Source organism: Trachymyrmex septentrionalis, unplaced genomic scaffold (genome assembly GCF_001594115.1).
Source record: "Trachymyrmex septentrionalis isolate Tsep2-gDNA-1 unplaced genomic scaffold, Tsep1.0 scaffold19, whole genome shotgun sequence".
In the NCBI taxonomy this organism is placed as follows: domain Eukaryota; kingdom Metazoa; phylum Arthropoda; class Insecta; order Hymenoptera; family Formicidae; genus Trachymyrmex; species Trachymyrmex septentrionalis.
In genome coordinates this window covers 888,086-892,030 of record NW_017305071.1, presented here as the reverse complement: position 1 = coordinate 892,030, position 3,945 = coordinate 888,086, and the positions used below count along the sequence as shown (strand labels likewise).

Below are 3,945 nucleotides of genomic sequence, written 5' to 3'. Positions count from 1 at the left end.
TATATATATATTTTATAATTATCAGTTTTATCGTACGATTATTTTATTCTAGGAGATCTATCTTACGATATTTAATTAATAGGATAACACTTATCATTGTGCATACTATAGTAGATTCGATCTTTGTGTCATAATATTGAGTTAGGTTGATATTACATTCGTTGTACAACAAACTTTTCAAGTCTGTTGATTTATTATACGGGCTATAAAATAGAAAGATCGAGAACTCATCTCTCCTGCAGCCAATTAACAATGCTTGAAAAATTTATCGTACGACAAATATAATATCAGCCCTCCTTCTCTCTCTTTCTCTCTCTCTCTCTCTCTCTCTCTCTCTCTCTCTCTCTCTCTCTCTATACGGTTCTGAAATTTTTTTAGGAAAGACTTTGAACCTGCACGTGCACGTTTACCTGCATATTCGCGCGTATTGCATGCACGGGAAACGTGGAAAATAGCGGGGAAAAGCTTGAACGTGGGAAATTGCAGAGCCCGGAGGTATGTTTCGCGATGGAGCGAACCGGAGGAAGGGTCGGTGTTACGTGCTGAGAGTATCACACGATGTATATAAATTAACGATCGTTTAAAAATAATTTGCGTGTGAAATGAATGCAAAGCCATTAATGTGCGATACAAGCACTGCAAAGTTTTGCTAAAATATCTAAAAGTTTAGCTAGATATAGATCTGAAAATAATTTTGTTGGACCATCGAAACAATTACATCGACTGCACAAACTTTTTTCCAACGTTGTTTATTATGCTTGAGATTCTTACCTAATTATTTTAATGGTCTAATGAAATTTTTTTTCAGATTTGTAGCTACCTAAATTTTTAGATATTTCGGCAAAATCATTCTTTCCATAAGGTGTTTTGATTCTCGATCAATATCTCGATGTGAACGAATTATTGCAAAGTATTCTTTAATTTCTCGTAATATCAATTTAACTCTGTCATTATTAATATTATTATTAATCCTCCGTGGTCCAAAAAACATTTTTTTCATTACTTTCGTATTTCAATCGGGTCACTGGTGTCTGGCTTTATTTTTTCAAAAGGTTTTTGGGCTCAAAAAAAATCTGAAAAAAATTCTGACACACTTTTAAACATTCAAGAATACTCTTTCAATATTCACGAATATGACCCGAAATGTTTTTCTCTTTTTTGTATGTGTTTGAATTTAAAGCAAAATAATTTAAAATTGAAAATTTGATTGGATCTTCAAATTTCCAGTTGGATCATAGAGGGTTAATTATCACTTTTATCATTATTAATATCAAATATATAACAAAGAAGAAAGATTCCAAAAAAATAATCTTTTACTCAAAATAAATCAATGCGAGCCACAACATAAGTTAATCCTATGCAAAAAATATATGAAAACAAAAATATAAACGTTTTGACTTTTACTTTGGATCATCTATATAGTACAAATCAATAAATATTTCTTTACAATAAGACCCAGATTGTTGAGACGAATATCAAATCAGAGAACATCGTGTATTATTAATATCATTATTAATATCGCTCTAATTTTTTGAGTCGGCAACGAGGATGTGTCATCGGATTGCACTAATTAACCTTTAAAGAGCGGAGATCTATTTTTAAAGTCTGACAGATTCGAGCTTTCCCTTAAATAAGATTTATAATTCATTTGATTATATCGCTTGTAAAATATGACACTGTTTCAGAGCCACTATAGTGGTTCTTCCATCTTGCAAAGGTTAATATTATTTATTATCTTTTCTTTAAATTATTTTTAATAATACTTGTTGGATTAGAACAAGTGGTAGTGTATACTAATCATATCGTAATTGATAATTATCGTACTTAGTACTTGGATCTGAAGAATGAAAATTTATATTTATCGAAAGCTCGAATCGCCTGCAAATGTAAAGTGAAGAACGCTTCTGCACTCGATGCATCAGTGGCACGATCTCAAAGAGCTATGGTCCGTCTGTGACCTTTCCTGCATTAATTTATTAACGAACCATTAGATCGCGGTCGCCGCGGGTGTGCATGCGTTTTACGTACGCATATGCGTGCACGCGGCGTTATCGATTGACGACTGTTAATATGCCAAGTCATCATGTCTTTTTCTTACTGCCTAGACCTGAGTTCTCTGTCTAGAATCGATTCTCAATTCGAACATGTGGCGAACATTTCATCGGGCCTGAGGGCCATGGCACCCAAAAAAAGCAACTTAAGCAGCAAAGAAATCAATATGTTGGATTTGATATTGCTTCACGTTATCGTCTTACGATTTCTGTTATGATTGGTTAATTCGACTATTGCTCAAGTTTTTTTTTTTTTATATGCCATTGCTCTAATTCGACAAATTTCGAAATTTTGTTATTATAACTTTGAAGTTTGGTGTTGTTAGAAAGAGGAGATATCTCTCTCTTCTAGTAACTTCGAACTTTTAAACACAATTTATAAAGCTCTACTCCGTTTCGACTAACATTGATTAACTTTAATCTCTGGTTCAACTTACTCTTCATCTTTTTCTAATCTTTCGAACTAGACAAGATAAAGAGAGATAAAATTGAATCGAGATTAATCTAGGTGGAATTAGAGATTGAAAGTCTTGGAAACCTTGAAATTCTAGAATTATCAAACCATCAGTTACTCTTGATAAGATTTCCTTTTTTCTTTCAATTTGAAAATTTTTTAACTCGAAGCTGCAGAAGCTTGGAATTGTTTAGAGTTTCTATAGGAATTCCTAAAGTTTCGAAACTTCACTAGTTGGTCTCGAGATCTTTGTGACCCAATTGGATCCGCATTTACCCTCTCGGCTCTGTTGACATTCTCAATGTAGCCCTGAGGGAGAATGCGACCAGCAAGCTCGACCCTCTTATTTCGTTCACGGCTATTCGACTAATCTTGGATCATCTTCCGGTGGATCTCCCTCAGCTACTGTTACCAACCCAATTTTATCTGAACCCGATAGGCAAATCGAGTTTCATAGTATCGAATTCTTGATAATGTAACAAACTTATCTCGCGCTCAACCCTTTTTACATATCGAATATCATTTTTTTTTTCAACAGTGCAATAGCACTCTTTACGATTTTATAATTATTCTGTCATTTTCCTAACACATGCAACAGTCATCGCCAGAATATCTTCGCTTTATAGACATCTAAATACAATACTGCCGTTTCACTCTCCAGGTCTCCGCTGGCTGTTACCTTGAACGGGATCGACCACGTGCCGTTGTCGTGTAACGTAAATACATACCGTGGCATTTTGTCTCTCGAAATTTCTGCAAATGCAATTGCGAGATTATGCAATCGCATGTTAACGACAGGCTCACGCGCGTAATTCTGTCACGTACGTTGCTCACGTCTTGTATACTTAGTACCTTCAGATTGCTCCATTTCGTGCCCACGGGGTCTTCGGTTTTCTTTCGAGTGACAAGAAACTAGAATGAGAAAATAGTTCGGAAACGTACGCGTTTTTATCCAACGGATTGAGAATAATTTGTAGCGTAGCATTAAATAATATTGATTAATGCGACGAACGAATTCGACGATTTTTGCTGCCGGCTAAAAAAAATTTGGAGCAATATTATTAACCACCAATTAAATTGATTACGTAAGATTGTAGGATAAACTTTCACTTTAAAGCATTGTATATAAACGAAACCGTCGATACCGCGATGATACGAGGGGTATTTTTACTGCATCCCTATTTGGTACGAACGCCAAGAAGCTCCCGCGGCGTGACGGAAAAAGACGCGCGATGCAAAATCGATAGCTCAGCCTTTATGGTGCTCACGGTTCGACGAGGCTCGTGGGAAATCGCTGAGGGAATCGTAGAGGGTACGTAGGAGGGTATCGTCGACGCCGAGACTGGTGTCTTTGCTCCTTCGCTTTTAAAAGTTGCCAGAAACCCGCGATTACGTCTCTTACGCAACGATCCTACACGCAATAATAACCTGACCGCATTT

The 3,945-nt window shown here is 35.9% G+C and overlaps 1 protein-coding gene across 3 annotated transcripts in view; it reads left to right on the top strand.

The window, feature by feature from the left end:
• Nucleotides 1-3,945, top strand: part of LOC108747028 (wiskott-Aldrich syndrome protein family member 3) — a 24,380-nt gene that overhangs the window by 2,218 nt on the left and 18,217 nt on the right. Inside the window, exon 1 of one of the 3 annotated variants that reach the window (XM_018484244.1) lies at nucleotides 467-495. The exons of the other annotated variants lie outside the window; for them this stretch is intronic. The gene's annotated coding sequence lies outside the window, so the exon portion shown is untranslated. Of the gene's footprint in view, nucleotides 1-466; nucleotides 496-3,945 lie in introns of those variants that run through there. 3 annotated transcript variants of the gene reach the window in all.